Below are 19677 nucleotides of genomic sequence, written 5' to 3' on the forward strand. Positions count from 1 at the left end.
GTGCGGAAAAAGGAGGTGTGACAGCTCTGGCGACTCCGCTGGGGATCAGACCCAGAACCACTGGTTCAGGGTTAATAATTCGAGCTTAAAATAATTGTTATTATTTGGCTTTATCTATTATCTTATTTTTACATGTTTGAGCCTAATGTGTTAAATGCTGCTTTTACCGCTTTGATATTATTTGAACTGTATATAAACTGTGCCGAAACCCATATCCTTTCTGAGTCTTCTAAATCATGAAGAAGGGTGTACTTCGTACGACTTCTTTTCTGTATAGTGTCAAATCCCAATTTAGAACGAGGTTCGGACAAGTTGCTAAGCCGGTGAAGCTTCTGTATTCCCGGTACGCTGCCCCCCTCGGCTCGAGCTGTCCGCTCGGGTAAGCCAGGTCTAGAACAAACACCCAGGTTCTGAACCTAGTATAACAAAGCCACATGCCGGATCCCTAGTAGGAACGTTTATTTGCATCATGTGCATTTGACTTAGGGGACTCAACACAGGGGTTGGGTCCGTCTAGGACAAGCAACCTGAAAATAATAGACCAGCTTTTGGCATCCTATGTGCTACATGTTGTATTTAGTCAAGAGCGAATGGGTCATTTTGTCATTTCCAGCATGGTGTTATTTTAATCAAAGCATGGGGAACATTTGTGGAATCCAAGGAGCCTTGGAATTCCCTATGTCACCCACGCTTCATTTTTGGGAAAAGCACCTAGGGAACATTTGTGGAATCCAAGAAGACTTGGAATTCTCTATGTCCCCCACGCTTCATTTTTGGGAAAAGCACATGGGGAACATTTGCGGAATCCAAGAAGTCTTGAAATTCCCTATGTCCCCCATGCCACATTTTTGAAAAATACAATAAATATAAAATATATATATATATATATAAAAAGCATGAGAATTCAAAAGATTTTGTATGTTGTAGTCATTTTCCACATATTGAAAACCGTGAAAGAGTCCGAGTAGAGTCGAAGCTCTGCCGAAATTTTGAGAAAATGAAAAAAAATGTGTCTTATTAAGTTTGTTTTATTAGCAAGTCTTGTTTTTAAAAATGTCAAAAAGTCCAAAAAGTCCAATAAGTTTTATTATGTTATAAAAAAAAGGGGGAGTCGGGCGTTGAAAGTGGTTTTATTATTGCAAATATATATATATAAAAAATCCAAAAGGTTTTCTTTATTTCCAAAAATGTATATATATCTTTATCTGTTGCAAGAACATTGGTCTTACCAAAAGTTTTAGAATCCCAACTTTTCAAAACAAATGATCCAAAAATATTTTCCATTATTGACTTCTTTAGAAAGTCTTTCTAATTGTTTTTCTAAATATATATATATATATATATAATATAAAAAAAACAAATCCGAAAATATTTTGATTCTTCTTTCAAAAATTGAAAAGAAAATTCAAAATTCAAAAAAAAAAAACATTTTAGAAGCATTTCTTTTATTAAAGGTAAAATTTCAAAAAATATTTTCTTCTTCTTCTTTAGAATAAAAAAAAAGCAAATGAAATGAAATTCAAAAAAAATATCTTAGAAGTATTTCTTTCAAAAAAAAGATCAATCAAAAATCAAAAAAAAAAAATATACTTCATTTCTTCTTTTAAAGTAGTTCTTTCACAAATTCAAAAAAAAAAGAGGAGGGGTTAGTTCATCTACTTATTCCTGATTGCCCGAACTACGCGGGTTTGATTCTCACCGGGTGTGAGATACGTAGGCAACCCTCATCGGGTCCAACCCCACCTTTTGCTAAAATAGCCAAAAATCAAAAAATTTAATCTTGTCATAAATAAGTCGGGTGATGTCCAACCCACCTTTTGCTAAAATAGCCAAAAAACAAATAAATAAAAAATATATGTCAAATTTTAATTTTGTCATAAAGAAGTCAGGTGACGCTGTTTTATCAAGACATAGCCGAATGTTCCCGAAAGGGACGCCGGAAGGCTGACTTTGCATAAACAGCCACCTTTGGGTCATTTTTTAAGATTTGGTCCAGTTGACCCCCACAGCCTAAAAATCTTCGTCCCCGAGACGTTGAAAGGCCGTGTTTGCAATATTGACTTTTCTAATTTGAAAAACGATGAAAAAAGAGTTATAAATAAGTCAGGTGATGCTGTTTTGTCATAAATAGCCGAATGTTCCCGAAAGGGACGCCGGAAGGCTGACTTGGCATAAACAGCCACCTTTGGGTCATTTTGAGATATGGACCCACACAGCCTTAAAAAGCTTCGTCCCCGAGACGCTGAAGGGCCGTGTTTTGCAACACCAAGTTTTTATTATAATTTGAAAAAAAAGAGTCGACGGTCAGGTGAATACCGTTTGAATTTTGTCATAATAAGCCGAGCCAGCTTCGGCCGCGTCTTAAACCGTTCTTGCCGAAATAGCCTTAGAGTATTTTTCAGTTGTCGAAAGGTTATTTTCGTAAAAGAATGGACAAGTTTGTAAAGTGTCAAAATAATCCTCCCCAGCCTCAAAATTCATGTGAAATTTGGAAGGGGCCACATTTGCAAAAATAGTTGTTTGGCTGCATTTGGCAAACGGGGAAAGGAACTGGCCGTTTGTTTTGAGTTTGTAATTCTTTGATTAGAGTATGCGAGTTATTTGATTTTCGAGGCCGTTTGTTGTCTTTTGTAAAAAGTCTGTTACTATGGTTAGTTTTTAAACTTTTGCAATCAAGTTTGTTTTAATTTGAAAGTTGGAAATTCCAAAAAAATAAAAAATGTGTTTATTATTGATCTTTTATTGGTCCGAACTACGCAAGGTCTGATTCATGCGGGGGCATGATACGTAGGCAATCTCCATAAGATTCGACCACAACAAAAAAAATAAAAAAAAAAGAAAAAAAAAAGTTTGAAAAAAGAGAAAAAAAGAGAAAAGAAAAAAAATGAAAAAATCTAAAGAAAAAGAAAATACAAAATATAATAAAATACAGGGGTTCCCAAAGTACTTCGAAGGGGCAAATAAGCAAAGCCGGGATGACGCATGTTGTTTGAAGCAAAGCATGTTAGAAACCGTTAACTGCCTAGGGGCATTGCATCCTCAATGTGTTGTTATCAAATCTTTTAAACTCTAAACGCTAACAAGTTTGTTGTTTTCCGAATCTCAAACAGTTAGTTGTTAAAGAATTCTGGCAACACACCCTTACCAAACTAGATCCAAAGGACCGATAACAACAAGCATGACTACTTCAGAGAATAGTACCGAGGAAGAAAGGCCGATGAGCCAGTTGTTAAAGGAAGCGATGGGAAAGATAGAAAGGATGGGACTAGAGATGAATGCAATGCAGCTAGCTCTAGCCAAAGCACAAAAGAGCCCTGAGCCATTGGGGCACATGCCGGAATACCCTCACTCCGGCCCTTCAACAAGCCTCCCAAATCCCCGTTACCATCAAGAAAGAAGCCCTCATGATTCCCAGGCTCCACCACCCCATCAACCTCTCCCCACACCCGATATTCCCACTTTTGTGGGACCCACACCAGCCCCCTTGCACAGAACGACCAGTGAGCCATTGTTTCAGGCTCACGATACGCAATACTATCCCCCTGAGCCTACATTCCATGCCCTCGAACCACATGCTTACAATCCACACTTGGAGGTACCGGCAGAGATCGAAAAGCCGGTTAAAGCCCCTGAACAGGATGAGGTGTTGAGAAAGTTCAAAAGCCTGGAGCAGTCCTTCAGGAACCTGCACGGTTTGGGCAACCAGGTCAGCGTAGCATACAAAGATCTATGCCCTTTCCCAGACGTCCAACTCCCGGCTGGGTTCAAGATGCCTAAGTTTGATTTATATGAAGGGCACGGTGATCCCATGGCACATTTGCGGGGATTCTGTAGCAAAATGAGAGGGGCAGGCGGCAAGGATGAGCTGCTAATAGCTTATTTCAGCCAGAGTCTGAGCGGATCTGCACTAGAATGGTATACCAGGCAGGATTCCAGTAGGTGGTATACTTGGGATGATCTGGCACAGGCTTTCGCAGGTCATTTCCAGTACAATCTCGAGATAGTCCCTGACCGTCTCACATTGCTGAGGACTGGAAAGAAGCCTGGGGAAAGTTTTCGTGAGTTTGGTTTCCGCTGGAGAGAACAAGCGGCCAGAGTTGATCCTCCCATGAAAGAGGGAGAAATGGTGGACTACTTCTTGCAAACACTTGATCCAACTTACTTTGGTCACTTGGTGACAACGGTTGGGAAATCCTTCAATGAAGTGGTAAAGATAGGGGTCATGATAGAGGAAGGCCTAAGGTCTGACAAAATCCTAAATTACTCAGCGCTCAAGGCGACGACCCAGGCTATTCAGAGCGGCGCGGGAGGTGCGCTCGAGGTCGCATCAGTCGAAGCAGGTACTGGGTCCAAATTCAGAGGTCCTTCCCCTCACTACCAGCTCAGGCCCAGTCATCCAAATTATCCACACACTCCATACAACCTTCCACAACCCTACTACCCACCATCAGATCCACTCTTTTCAGACCATCATGCCCAAGCCTGCCCCCGAGCTCCATATAATCCACCTTAGTATTATCCTTCGAACAAGGTCCGGTCGCAGGGTCAACCATCAGGTCACCCCCGCTGGCGAGAGCCAACACCACGTAATGCATTCTTGCCTTCACATCGTTTCCAAGCACCCAACGACCCTAGAAAACAGGGGCATGGGGGAAAACAAAGGCAAGGAAACAATTTCACGCCAATTGGGGAGTCCTACGCAAGTTTGTTTGAAAAGCTAAAGCTTTCAGGACTGATTGAGCCGCTCCTTGGCTATACTCCAGATCCATATGCAAAAGGGTTCAATCCTGCTGTACGATGCATGTACCACTCTAATGTCCAAGGACATAGCATTGAAGATTGTCGTTCTTTGAAAAAGGAAATCGAAAGAATGATTCAGGAAGGGGCAATTGTGATCGACGACAGTGACAGGGAGCAGGCGAATCATCTTGAGAACTTGTTGATTGATGTTGATAATACTGAAGTTGGGGATGGTCTTGGCAATGTTGATATAGAGCTCAATGGCTAAAATGTCATGCTTTGCAGTTGGAAGATACTCCATTTTGGGTCAGCCGGAGATGCCGTGCTTGGATAGTTGGAAAGACACTCCATTTTGGGTCAACCGGAGAGGATCTTTGATGGTCTATTTTGTTGTCATTTCCGTTGTTCGGATTATTAGGATTGTAATTCGGATTTGTTTTGTGTCAATATCTTTCCGCTTATCTTTCCGTTTTGTCATAGCGGTTTGTTTAAGTTTTGTCCAAGTTATTTAGGATTTTATTCCGGTTTGCTTTGTTTTTAAAACCATTTGTTCAGTCCAATGCAAAAATTCAGTCTTTGATTATTCCCAGTCATCTTTCTGTTTAGTCATTATGTCATTTTTATTCAGCACCGATTCTAGTGATATGACATGCGCACCCAGTTTGGGCCTAATCTTAAAAGTTAATCATAAAACCCTGGGAAGGTGATCAAAGCATTTAAAGGAAATAAGAACGGTTTGAGATTAGTTGGATCCCGAGTCATGTGGAACTGGGGCAAGTTAAACACAAAGAAAACCGTTAAAAAGAAAAGATTCGCCAAATTGGCATGAGGGTCGTTCTTGATAATGAGAGTGTCGCCCAACGGTGCTTTAGAAATGACAAAGGAAAAGGCAAATGTTTAACATAATTGTCAAGTCCAGCACCATCGGAATAGACTATAAATCTATTGTTTAATTGTGTTGTTTGCACTTGGCATGTTTTGAAGACTGGAATGACGAAGGCAGTTTGTTCTGCTACCTAAACACTTTATCCTTCGTTACCCCTTTTGAGCCTTAGTTATTTTCTTTCATACCCCTCATTCGGAATCAGTAGCAACGAAGAAAAAGAAAAAAGAAAGAAAACAACAAAACGAAAAAAAGAGAAAAAAAGAAAAAAAAAATGATAACAAAGAAAGAAAGTCAAATGAAAAAAGAGGAATTGGGAACTACGTTTGACCTGATTCCTCAAAGAGGATACGTAGGCGCTTCACGGCTCGGTCATAGTTTTGAAAAAAAAAATTCAATTAAGATATCCCCAAGCAAGAAACTGGGGCAGAGGTTGCGTTCGTTGTAAATAAATCTGGTTCCGAAAGTTGTAATTAATAACCCAGAATCAATGCACTTTTGAGCCTTTAATACCCTTTCTTTCTAGCCCTATCCAAAACCCACATTACGGTCCAAGAAAGACCTTCTGATCAGTCTTCAAAAGATGCCAAGTCAAACAAATGAAGAGTCTTACCGGCGAACACAACATTCTGTTCCACAACAGAAAGGACTCTAATCTCCAACAGAAAGAGTCATACCAGAAACACTCCAAAATCCCCAGCTGGAGAGAGATATAAAACGAGAGAGTCTTATTGGTGAAAACCTTCACAGGCACCATAAGGCGATGAAAGCTGAGAGAAGAACCAAAAATGAGAGAGACTTGATAGTGAAAACCCTTTGGGCACTACAAGTCGAATATGATTGAGAATCAGATGGGGAATTGTCAATTGAAGATCTTGAAAGATGATTGACGGTAGAGGATAGGCCACATACGCATGTCACGACCATTAGAGTCGGTGTCTGCATTTGATAGGTTTTATTTATAGTTTCTTTTGAAGAGTCGTCTTTCCCTTGGTCTTTTTATTCTGTTCTTTTTTTTATCTTTTTCCTTTCATAGATAAATCCCCAATAGAGTCTGTCTGGTCAGAACAAGTATGAAATGACTTCAAATATGCCATCAGCTTTTCAAGATGAGATCTGACTAGTGCATCCAAATGGTATAGTCAGCAAGGAACAAGTGCGAGGCCAGTGCCAATAAAGATATCCCCAGCAAAATTGACAAAAAGATTGACAAATGTCAAGAGGGATACCCTTGCCAAAGTCAAAGGTTATAAATCCCAAGGCCAAGGCCCATAAACAAAGCAAGGAGAGCAGTGAGCATATTTGGGTAATTCATGCTAGACTAAAAGGTCGGGGAAATACCAGTTTCCGAGCTATGTCACAAAAGAAGAGGGATATCCCCAGCAGGAAGGGATTATCCCCAGCAAATAATATCATCCCCAACAAGTTGTGGAGCGCAGAGCAAGGAAGGAGAAAGGGAAAGCCCTCCCAGTAGGAGTATCACAACCAACCACCATGTTTTAAACTAACAAATTTTGTTTGATTTGAAATAGGTAAAGGAAATGGCATTGATGCAGAAACGCATGCCACAAGGGATATTATCAAACTGGGGCAGAAAATTTTCCTTCCATTTAGAAAATTTTCTGGAAGTCGGGTACCCCCAGCTGATCACATTTTACCCCCCAACAGGTAAGTAAATAATCCCCACTGTAAGCACGTGATTTTTGCCCAATATGAGAATTACTCCCAAAAAATTCAAAAATAAAATGATTTTTCTTTGATGTGCAATTTTGTGATATTTTGTGATATTTTGAATAATTATTTGTATTTGTCTGTGCATGTTTATTTGCTAAATTAATAAAAAATACAAAAATATGTCGCATTTTGCATATAGGATTTAATTCTACAATTGTTAGTGATTAAATTTGTTTTACAAAAATTAAAAATTACAAAAATAGGCATCGTTTGCATTTTTAGCATTTAATGTCCAAATATACAATTTTATGCTTAATTAATACTTAATTGTGCGTTAATTGTTATTGAGAGTTAATTTGCACTTTTATAACTTAATTTAGTTCTTAATAATAGTTTAAGTATTTTTATAATTTAGTTTTAGAGAAATAAAAGAAGAAAAGAGAGCGAAAATATAAAGAAAGTCGGAATTGGGCCTCTTCTTCGATTTCAAGCCATAGGCCCAAAAAATGGCCCAATCTTCCCTACGACCCAGTCCATTTCGAACTGGGTCGACCCAGTCCATAACCCAACATCCTATTATCTTACAAACAACACAAAACAAAAAAAAAGAAGAGAAAAAACCCTAAAAAGACCTAACCAATCCGCCCCCCCCCCCCCCCTTTCTTCTCTTTCTCTCTTTTCATCATCTTCCCCAAGCTAAAAAAAACACAACCATGGCTGCCCCCCCTTACACCCCAACCATGGCTTCCCCTCCATCTTCACGTCTTCATTTTTTCCGTCGACGTCGTCCATGGTTTCTCCGTTGCTTCATCTTCTTCGTCAAACCTCCGTTGTGCGCACTGCTGCCCGTTTCTGCTCCCCGTTGCTTCTGCCGGTGCGTCGTCTTCCCGTCATCTTCCTCGATGGACTGCCACTGCCATGATCGACCAGTTGTCCATATTTCGTTTTTATATTTCTAAAAGTTAAAATCGTTAAATATTTGATTCTTGTTTTGTTCGTTGTTTATCGTTGAAATCATTTTTTCTAGTTTGTTCATGTTCATGTGCTTTGTTAAAATTAATTTTCAGATTTCAAAATAGAAGTTTAATTAGTTGTTTTCATATTCATTTCATGTTTGTATTATTGTTTAAGTGAATATTTGTTAGTTTGTTGTTTGTTAGATTCAAATTGAAATTTAATTAACTATTTCTTCAATTTGTTTCATGTGTTTATGTATTGTTAGAAATTGTTAGTATTGTTAAGTTCAAGTTTAAGTTCATAATTGTTTCTTCGTCGATCTTGTTATTTGTTTAAAGAATTTAGTTGTGTTAAAGGAATATATTGATTTAATCGTTTAATCCGTCATGTTTGTTGTGTTAAATAGATTCATTCATGTTCATACTTTGTTTGGATGATCTTGAATCCGAATTTTGTATAGTTTGATTTCTTGTTTATCATTTGTGATTATTTCTTGAATTGGTCTCATAATCTTGTTTAAAGTTTAATATAAGAATTGTTTGTTGTAATGTTGTTAGAGTTGATTTTAAGTTCAATATTATTGAATTTAAGAATCTAAATATACTTGTTTGATTGTTGTTGTTGTTTAAATCCGAAAAATAGGTTTGTTGTTGCTAAAAATATTGTTCAATCAAATTTTAGTTGTTCTTGGTTGTTCAATTTGTGTTCATGTGATTTGTTGTTGAAATGTTGTTAAAATCATGTTCATGTGATATTGTTGTTATGATGTTCATCCGTGTTCATATTGTTGTTTGAACATTGTTAGAAATTGATCATATTGTCTATATTTTGGTTAAGTTTGATTAATTGATGTGTTATAGCTGATGGGTAGTTTGGTAAATTTGTAATACGTTCAGGGGTAGTTTGGTAATTTCAGTAAGGTCGGAAGGGGTAGTTTAGGAATTGTACATTTTGAAATTGTTTATTTGAAGCATGGGGGACAAAATGAAATGGGGTGGGTTGTGATATGATTATTTAATATAAAGGGGGGACAAGATTTAAATTAAAGGGGAATCTTGCATTATTTTAAATAAAGCATGGGGGACAAAATATAATGGGGTGGTGTGATATGTTTATTTAATGTAATGGGGATGAGTGGGAAGATAATGGGTTGGGTAGAGAAAAAGTATTGATTTAATTGATTAAAGGATTTATGGGATGGGATATATATATGTGAAGTCTTGAACACAAGAAAGGGGAGAAAAAATACAGACAGAGAAAAAAAGAGAGAAAAAAAAAGGAACTGAACATTTATTCCGAAAAAACATTCAAACTCTCAAGAAAAGAAAAACATACAAAGAGAAAATAAAAAAAAAAGTTGAAAATTAGAAGAGAAAGTAGTACACACCTGATAAATATTCTGGTATACAGGTGTAGAAATTAAGGGTTGAAGATTAAATAGCCTTTCAAAAATCTGAAAATTTCCCTTGGTTTCTGTCCGTTATTTTCGGCATTCTTGGATTTTATTTTGAATTTTTCAAAGCTGTCACTGGGATTTTCGTTGGCTGGTTATTGCTGGTTATTGTTGTTGTTGCTGTGTTACGTATTACGTTGCTGACTTTCTTCTTCTTATATTGACAATATCAGGTACACAACTGTAATTTTGGCATTTTGTAAGCTGAAATGAAGAATGGAGAATTAAATTTTTAATTTAGTTTAATTTAATTTTTTTTGTATTGTATTTAGGTTATTCATGTATTATTATTCTGTAAATCACTGTCCTTTGGCATAACTAGGCATATTATAGCGACATATTAAATAACGCCTTAACCAGATTATTAGGAAATATATTTAAGCTTGATTATTAATTAAAACTGTTTAATAACAAAAAATAGAAGAAATAACGTAAAAATGGCGTTATTGAATCAGTTTGGCAAAAATTAACTAAGTTCCTTATTCATAAGGTTTTTCGTCAACGATAAGTTAATCCGAATCATGTAGTCAATTTCAGTTATAACATGAATTAGTTTGCGAACAAGTATTAGGACATGATGAATTAAAACAAAGTTAGTTAATGTTAAATTGTTTAAATTTTTAGAAATATGATTTAGTACTCAAGTTTTTATTTTTATTTCTTTCAATTTTCAGTATTTGTAAATAATTAGTTTCAATAAGCTTAAGTCTTACTAACAATTTGAATTTTAATCCAACTATGGGATAATTAGTTTTTTTTATTTTTATTTTTTTTACTTTTCGATAATTCCATGTTGTATTTATGATTATAATTTTATTACTTTCTGTTAATATTTGTTTTTCTCTTCTATTTAATATGTCATTTTCAAGAATGTAGATATTGATTTTATATTTATAAACAAACTTAGTAATAATAAAAAGGTAGTCATTAAAGGATATTCTTAAAATAAGGAAGGATTTCGCTAAAAATAAATAGATGTAAATAATACAAAAATTTACAGGATTCTCCAATCTCATTTATTTATTTAAATTTTTTTTTTAAAAAAATTTAATTTACTTAGAATTTGGGATGGATTGTTTAGTAAATTTCACTTCCTTCCCCAAAGATAATGACGCGCTAGACTCTTTAGGCGCGATTTAATCAATTTTACCTTCCTAAACTCGGATGCGCATTTCATGCGACCCAAATCTAAATCTTAAAACATTGAATAAAAATGTGTTCCGAATTGCGGGTGCATTTCATGTGACGTAATCCAAAGACATGTTTTAAACGATGTTCACAATTTTTTTTTTTTAAAAAAATAATAATAATAAAGTGGTAAAAAGTTAAATTTGCACATTGGTTCATAATTGTATTTAAAATCAGATAAATAAGCCGAATATGACAGTTGAGCGACCGTGCTAGAACCACGGAATTCGGGAATGCCTAACACCTTCTCCCGGGTTAACAGAATTCCTTATCCGGATTTCTGGTACGCAGATTGTAATATGGAGTCATTCTTTTCCTCGATCCGGGATTAAAATTGGTGACTTGGGACACCCTAAATCTCCCAAGTGGCGACTCTGAAATGAATAAATAAATCCCGTTTTGATTGTCCTTTAATTGGAAAAACTCCCTACGCACCTCGCCCTCAAATAGGATATGTCGGGTTCATCCGCCCTCAAATAGGATATGTCGGGTTCATCCGCCCTCAAATAGGATATGTCGGGTTCATCCGCCCTCAAATAGGATATGTCGGGTTCATCCGCCCTCAAATAGGATATGTCGGGTTCATCCGCCCTCAAATAGGATATGTCGGGTTCATCCGCCCTCAAATAGGATATGTCGGGTTCATCCGCCCTCGAATAGGATATGTCGGGTTCATCCGCCCTCGAATAGGATATGTTGGGTTCATCCGCCCTCAAATAGGATATGTCGGGTTCATCCGCCCTCAAATAGGATATGTCGGGTTCATCTGCCCTCAAATAGGATATGTTGGGTTCATCCGCCCTCAAATAGGATATGTTGGGTTCATCCGCCCTCAAATAGGATCTGTCGGGTTCATCCGCCCTCAAATAGGATATTACGGGTTCATCCGCCCTCAAATAGGATATGTCGAGTTCATCCGCCCTCAAATAGGATATGTTGGGTTCATCCGCCCTCAAATAGGATATGTCGGGTTCATCCGCCCTCAAATAGGATATGTTGGGTTCATCCGCCCTCAAATAGGATATGTTGGGTTCATCCGCCCTCAAATAGGATCTGTCGGGTTCATCCGCCCTCAAATAGGATATGTCGGGTTCATCCGCCCTCAAATAGGATATGTTGGGTTCATCCGCCCTCAAATAGGATATGTCGGGTTCATCCGCCCTCAAATAGGATATGTTGGGTTCATCCGCCCTCAAATAGGATATGTCGGGTTCATCCGCCCTCAAATAGGATATGTCGGGTTCATCCGCCCTCAAATAGGATATGTTGGGTTCATCCGCCCTCAAATAGGATATGTTGGGTTCATCCGCCCTCAAATAGGATCTGTCGGGTTCATCCGCCCTCAAATAGGATATGTTGGGTTCATCCGCCCTCAAATAGGATATGTCGGGTTCATCCGCCCTCAAATAGGATATGTTGGGTTCATCCGCCCTCAAATAGGATATGTCGGGTTCATCCGCCCTCAAATAGGATATGTTGGGTTCATCCGCCCTCAAATAGGATATGTTGGGTTCATCCGCCCTCAAATAGGATCTGTCGGGTTCATCCGCCCTCAAATAGGATATTACGGGTTCATCCGCCCTCAAATAGGATATGTCGGGTTCATCCGCCCTCAAATAGGATATGTTGGGTTCATCCACCCTCAAATAGGATATGTCGGGTTCATCCGCCCTCAAATAGGATATGTCGGGTTCATCCACCCTCAAATAGGATATGTTGGGTTCATCCGCCCTCAAATAGGATCTGTCGGGTTCATCCGCCCTCAAATAGGATATTACGGGTTCATCCGCCCTCAAATAGGATATGTCGGGTTCATCCGCCCTCAAATAGGATATGTCGGGTTCATCCGCCCTCAAATAGGATATGTTGGGGTCATCCGCCCTCAAATAGGATCTTATTTTCAAAGTTATTGTTGAAGACAGACGCTCACCTGAATAACGAGAGGAATACATTTTTGTCTTTTCATTTCTGTTCTAGGTCACCCACCAGTATAATGCGGGAATACATTTCTGTCTTTTCATTTCTGTTCTAGGTCACCCACCAGTATAATGCGGGCATATCATTTTTCATATCTTTACCACCAGGCGCCCACCTGAATAACAAGAGGAATACTTTTATGTTTTAGTTTGGACAGGCGCCCACCTGAATAACGAGAGGAATACATTTCAGTCTTTATATTTCCAGAGTTGAAGTTGGGAGCCCGCCCAGATAACAGAGGCATACATTCAGTCTTTTTATTTCAGGTGTTGAAGTTGGGAGCCCGCCCAGATAACAGAGGCATACATTCAGTCTTTACGTTTCAAGTATTGGAGTTGGGAGCCCGCCCAGATAACAGAGGCATACATTCCACGTCTTTACCCATAGGAGACGCACTTCCTAAGTTTATTGTACCCACAGGAGACGCACTTCCTAAAAAGTTTTACCATAGGAGACGCACTTCCTAAAAAGTTTTACCATAGGAGACACACTTCCTAAGTTGAGTTCTACCAATAGGAGACGCACTTCCTAAGATAAGTTTCACCAGTAGGAGACGCACATCCTAAGTTTAGTTTCACCAATAGGAGACGCACTTCCTAAGGAGACGCACATCCTAAGTTAAATTTCACTAATAGGAGACGCACTTCCTAAGTAAGTTGTACCGATAGGAGACGCACTTCCTAAGGACAGTTTTCCCAATAGGAGACGCACTTCCTAAGTTTATTGTATCCAATAGGAGACGCACTTCCTTAAGTTTAGTTTTACCATAGGAGACGCACTTCCTAAAAAGTTTTACCATAGGAGACGCACTTCCTAAGTTCAGTTTTACCATAGGAGACGCACTTCCTAAGTTTATTGTACCCACAGGAGACGCACTTCCTAAAAAGTTTTACCATAGGAGACCCACTTCCTAAAAAGTTTTACCATAGGAGACGCACTTCCTAAGTTCAGTTCTACCAATAGGAGACGCACTTCCTAAGATAAGTTTCACCAGTAGGAGACGCACATCCTAAGTTTAGTTTCACCAATAGGAGACGCACTTCCTAAGGAGACGCACATCCTAAGTTAAATTTTACCAATAGGAGACGCACTTCCTAAGTAAGTTGTACCGATAGGAGACGCACTTCCTAAGGACAGTTTTCCCAATAGGAGACGCACTTCCTAAGTTTATTGTATCCAATAGGAGACGCACTTCCTAAGTTTATTTCACCAACAGGAGACGCACTTCCTAAGAATAGTTGTACCAATAGGAGACGCACGTCCTAAGCAAGTTTTACCAGTAGAAGACGCACTTCCTAAGGAGACGCACTTCCTAAGAATAGTTTCACCTAAGGATACACACTTCCTAAGAATAGTTTCGCCCATAAGGAGATGCACTTCCTAAGCAAGTTTTACCAATAGGAGACGCATTTCATAAGAACAGTTTTTCCCAATAGGAGACGCACTTCCTAAGTTTATTGTACCCACAGGAGACGTACTTCCTAAGTTTATTGTACCCACAGGAGACGCACTTCCTAAGTATTGTACCCACAGGAGACACACTTCCTAAGTTTATTGTACCCAATAGGAGATGCACTTCCTTAAAGTTTAGTTTTGCCCATAGGAGACGCACTTCTTAAGTTTACTTTTACCCCATAGGAGACGCACTTCCTAAAATATTTTCATTCATAGGAGACGCACTTCCTAGTTTAAAATCATTAAGGTTTCACCCATAGGAGACGCACTCCCTAAGACTATTTTACCCCTAGGAGACGCACTTCCTAAGTTTAATTTCATGCATAGGAAACGCACTTCCTGAATTAAGTTTTCATTATTAGGAGACACACTTCCTAGTCTGGTTCGCTCAGGTTATACTTTTGCTTCAGGAGATGCACTTCCTAGTTTGATTCATTTTAAGTTCGACCATAGGAGATGCACTTCTTAGTCTAGTTTTTGAAGTCTACCCGTAGGAGACGCACTTCCTAATCGAGGTCTTTTAAGTTTTTTAGGAGACGCACCTCCTAGTTTCGCTGATTCCGATTCAACCATAGAAGACACACTTTCTAGTTTGAGTCATTGAGGTTTTTATTTTAGCAGACACATTTGCTAGCAAGAGTTTTGGTTTTACTCATAGGAGATGCACATCCTAGCCTAGTCTTTAGTTTACTCTCATCATTGCATCAGTAGTGTAAGTGAGTTACAATTTTGCTAACGACTCACAAATCTTCCCAGTACAAACTGGGTAAGGAAATTTTGTTTGTTTTGATTGTTAGGGACCCGCCTGTAGAACGGAGGTTGTTGCGTGTCGAAGATAGAAGAAGTCAGGAGTCCGCCTGTAGAACGGAGAAACATTTTTCAAGATCAAGCAGTGACCCACTGGAAAGCAGAAGGTTACAACAATATCCCCAGCATTCAATCCAAGTTAGAAGCTCGCCTCAAGAACGCGAATCAATAGTCTGGGATGATCAACAGAAGCTGATCACAAAAACAAAAAACAAGAAGAAAAAAAAAGAGAAAAAAAAAGAAAGAAAAGAACCCAAAATACGGAAGTGGAGAACAGATGTGGTCTGCTCAAGAACTAGCGCCTACAACTAGCAAGTATCAAGGTTCAAATCCAAAGTCTGTATGAAGCACCATTCAAGACTCAAGATCAAGTTTCAGAAGACTTAGAGATAGGAATCCTTGTAACTAGTAGCTGATAGGCTTAGTTAGTCTTTTTCAGTTTTCATTTTTGTTGTAATGACAGGACCGCGGACCGGAACCTCAACGGAACGGCACCTCGATCGGCTCTTCACCTCGGTACACTCTACCATCTCTCTCATTCCCGAACTACACGTGGCCTGATTCCTGTATAACCAAGGATATGTAGGCAGCTCAGATACCAGGGCTCGGTCACATTCCCTCCCTTTCCTTAAGTGTAGTCCGTCCAAGTAATGGTCGGGTCAAAAACACGTCTAGTCGTTCTTTGTCGGAAAACTCTTCGTGTTTCCAGTCAAAGAGGGGCAGCTGTAAGCACGTGATTTTTGACCCTCCCCGAGAATTTTCACATTTTTAGCGTGAATATGTGAAATTGGGTCTAGTATAGCTATTTTAACTATTTTTACTTTATTTCGTTGCAAAAAGAAAAATTTCAAAAAATATATATATAAATTTTAGTTTATGTATCTCTCATAAACTTGAAAAATACAAAAATTGCACTTTATTTTTGTACTTTATATAATTTCGAAAATTACAAAAAATATAGTTCTATTAAGGTTTTATAGTCATTTTTAACTTTGAAAAATACAAAAATATTACCTCATATTTTATCTTAATATTTAAAAACGAAAATTACAAAAAATAGTTTTATTAATATTTTGTAGCTATTTTAAATCTTGAAAAAATATTTAAAAAATATATAGTTTTGTTTGAATACTAGTCTTATTTTTGGTAGTTATTTTGCTTACATAGGACTAGTTAAGCAACGTTTTCCTATTTCTCGGGTCCGGGCAAAAGAATAATATTCGGGTTCAAACTACCCGGTTTTAGGCCTAATTTCGGACCTAGCCCATAATAAACCGTGTCCAGGACACATGGGGAACCCCACCACGCGTGGGGGACACAAACCTTGAACCCCACCACGCGTGGGGCTCATTTTTTTGGGCATTGTGTATCAAATACACGGAAAAAGGCCAAAGCCGGAGGGACTTTTTAATTTTTTGGAGAAAATCACTGTTGATGCTTCTTCTTCCTCCTTTGAAAACCAGAAAACCAACTCCTCCTCCCACCTTCACCACCGAGCAACCAGCTCCCCCCCTCCCCCGTCGTCATTTCCAGACGACCACCAAACAACCACACCACCCAGAAACCTCCATCGACACCGTCCAAACGACCCCTCGAGCCCCAGAAATGAACCAAAACCAGTGACTCCCCCGGTCGAAACCCCTACTCCCTCACGACCACAACGCCACACCAAGCTTCCGTCAACTACTAACTCCCTCCACCTCCGTCACTGTCCAAACACCACCACCAAACGACCACTCCTCCATTACTACCAACAAACAGCCCCCTCCCGTAAAACCACCATCAAACCCTATAAAAACCTAGCAGACCCGTCAGCCACCCCCTCGTCGAAACTCCAGCTCCACCAGTCCGTCGACCACCAAGCCTCCCCAACAACCTCTGTTGCTCGTCGTTCAGCTCCATCGACCACTGTCCAAACGACCTTCCACAGCCTGCTTCTTCCTCATACCTGAACGACCCCTCCTGTTGCATTCTCTCGAGCTAACATGCTGCGTTGAGAAAATCCAACAGCTAACATCTCGTGCGTTGATTGTTTTTTTGCCGAGCTTTCGCCTCCATTGAGGTCATCGTTGTTCGTCGAGGTCCGTTACGTCGAGTTTGTCCCGAGGTTTCGTCGTTGTTCCTCGTGCAGTGAGGTTCGGCTTGAGTCCCGTCGGGATCGTGTTTGTCGCCCTGAGTTTGCCGAGGTTCAAAAGTTAGTAAACCTCAAGTATTAGATAAGAAAATGTTACGTCAAATGTTCGAAAATGCAATATAGAAATTGGTATGATAATTTTCTGCTTATGTTTTCATTGTATGCATTTTTGCTCATTTTGCGTTATATGATTCTTGTTTATTTGATGTCATTTAATTAAGTTTGACTAGTTGTTCTATGACACAAGTTTGACGTTAATTTGTTCGGGGTCCTTTGCTTAGTTCATTCGGACAAAATTATTAGTACATGTTATTACTACTCCCGAAATACTCATTCGCTAAAACTCTTCTTATTAAACTTCTAACAAGTTATGAGATTTTAGTTGTAAAGAAGCTGTAAGGTTTAGTATGGTTAAAGGCGTAAAAATGGCATCCCTTTAAAATATAAAAAATAAAAAAAATATAATAATAAAAAAAAATGTGACGAGCCTCGCCAAATAAAAGGGACAAATTGCGGGGCCCTCACAAAATATATGTATTAAATACTTAGATTCCGGGATGGGTCGTTTAGCAAATTTCACGGCCCTACCCAAAAATAATAATGCGCTAGTTGCTTTAGGCGCGCCTTTAATAATGTTATCTCCCTAAACTCGGGTGCACATTTATGTGACCCAAATCCAAATCTCAACGGAGTCGAAATATGTCTCTAGTCACGGGCACATTGATTGTGACGTGGCCCGAGATGCATGTCCATGACGTTGCAAATTCCTTTTAAAAAATAAGAATGAGATGAGCCTCGCCGAATAAAAACACAAATTGCGGGGCCCTCAGTAAATACTTGTTTAAAATTACTTAGAATTCAGGAGGGTCGTTTAGCGAATTTCACGGCCTCCGCAAAATAATAACGCGATAGTCTCTTTAGGCGCGTGTTTAATAATTTACTTTCTTAAGCTCGGGTGTGCATTTCATGCGACCCAAATCCAAATCTCAAAACATCAAATAAAATGCGTTCCGGATTGTGGGTGCATTTCATGTGACGCAGTCCAAAGACGTGTTTTAAGCGATGTTCACATTCTTGTAAAAACAATAATAATAAAGCGGTTAAAAGTTAAAATTTGCACATAAGTTCATATTCGTATAAAATCAGATAATCAAGCCAAATATAACAGTTGAGCGACCGTGCTAGAACCACGGAACTCGGGAATGCCTAACACCTTCTCCCGGATTAACAGAATTCCTTGTCCGGATTTCTGGTACGCAGACTATAATATAGAGTCATTCTTTTCCTCGATTCGGGATTAAAATTGGTGACTTGGGACACCCTAAAATCTCCCAAGTGGCGACTCTGAAATAAATAAACCAATCCCATTTCGATTGTCCTTTAATTGGAAAAAACTCCCCTTGTACCCTCGCGGGTGCGGAAAAAGGAGGTGTGACAAGGCGCACTACACCAACAGGCCTAAGCCTCTTAAGCCTCCTACCAAGTAAAGGCAACCCCAGAGAACTGAAAGGTAGTGAATGAGACCCCACTAGTCTCCAGAATACTCATTGTATGGAGAATCCTCTGGCACTTATCCAAGAAACCCTAGGCATCCTCTCCCTCTCTACCACTAAAAGTCAGAGGTTGAAGTCTACCAAACCTCTCCAATCTACTCTGCTCATCATCAGGCATGACTGGAACCACATATTCTTGAGCAGGTGCAACTGGCAAGGCTGGTGGTACCCCGATGTCTGAAGTCCATTAATAACCTGCTCGGGTGTGAAGGCGACGGGAGTCTAAGTGCCTTCCCCGGCCTAGGAAGTAGTTGTTGTAGAAGAATCAGCGACCGCCTGAGCAAGACTGGTGCACACGGTCAGAATCTGAGATAAGGTCTCATGAAGACCTAGAATAACCATAGGCACAATCGATGTCTGAGTTGGTCCCGCTGGGGCATCTACATCCGGAACCTGATCCTGAACTAGGGTAGCTGGTGGATCCGCTGGTGTTGCCCTAGCTGCGGTGCGAGTTGCAACTCTACCTCCGCTACGGCCTCTACCGCGACCTCAGCCTCTCGCATCCCCAACTGGTGATACAGGTGGATGTCCATCCTGACTAGTAGTACGTGTCCTCACCATCTATGAAAGAATAGAATAACCGAAGTTTAGTTACCAGAATCAATAGATTCGCGCGATAAGAGTTCAAGAATGTGATATTTTTCCTAAAGGTTCTGCAGTCTCTAGAAGATAAGTACAGACGTTTCCGCACTGATCCGCAAGACTCTACTAAACCCGCTCATGACTCGTGAGACATATGTAGCCTAGGCTCTGATACCAACTTGTCACGACCCAAACTACCATGTCGTGATGACGCCTATCATGGTACTAGGAAAGCCGACTCTTTACCAAAAACAACACGATATTCAATTTTAAA

The sequence above is a fragment of the Nicotiana sylvestris genome, chromosome 10 (assembly GCF_000393655.2).
Source record: "Nicotiana sylvestris chromosome 10, ASM39365v2, whole genome shotgun sequence".
In the NCBI taxonomy this organism is placed as follows: domain Eukaryota; kingdom Viridiplantae; phylum Streptophyta; class Magnoliopsida; order Solanales; family Solanaceae; genus Nicotiana; species Nicotiana sylvestris.